Source organism: Branchiostoma belcheri, unplaced genomic scaffold (genome assembly GCF_001625305.1).
Source record: "Branchiostoma belcheri isolate BF01 breed outbred unplaced genomic scaffold, Haploidv18h27 scaffold132, whole genome shotgun sequence".
NCBI classification, from domain to species: Eukaryota; Metazoa; Chordata; class Leptocardii; order Amphioxiformes; family Branchiostomatidae; genus Branchiostoma; species Branchiostoma belcheri.
The window spans coordinates 557,954-558,605 of NW_017802736.1; positions in this window are offsets into that span (position 1 = coordinate 557,954).

The following is a 652-nucleotide window of genomic DNA, read 5'->3' on the forward strand; positions in this document are numbered from 1 at the left end:
AGACAATATTTAAATACTGATTCTATCGGTAACGGGGGGTAGTTGAATGTTGATGCACAAGTACGTAGCTTTAATGTTTTTAATACGAAATGCGCCGAACACTTCTTTATAATAATAGCGCCCGCCCGATCGACCCATGGAGAGTAACAATCATACAGGCGGAGAACTGGGCGGAGTATTTTGGTGTAGAGGTGCTACCGAATTTAAAATTTCACACCGAAACCAATTACACAAGAGCTAAAGACTACTGAGATCAATGGGACTTGCAATTCCGAACGGGAGAAAGTGACAAGTTTGACTGCGTTTCAAGTAATCTCTCGTTATGTGATAGATGTTTTTGTCACAAAATCAAAGGAATAAATTTTAAGTACAGTCTGTTCAGAGGAAAGAAAGACTTCCTTCTCGGGGTCCATGTTCTGGAAAGCTGTCCTCAGCGCTGCGCATGCCACGGCCCTCTCTGCGTTCTTCAGCTGTAGGTATACTTTGCCTGTCGGCGCGCCAAACACCCCACCCACCAGCCGGGCGGTAAGATTTCATCAAAGACTACATTTTAAGTTAACTTCGCCCCTATCATTGTAGCTTGCCGAACAGTCGAGTAGGAGTATATCTAGCTGGAATTTTCACGTCGCACTGGCTGGTGTAGCCCCGCTAC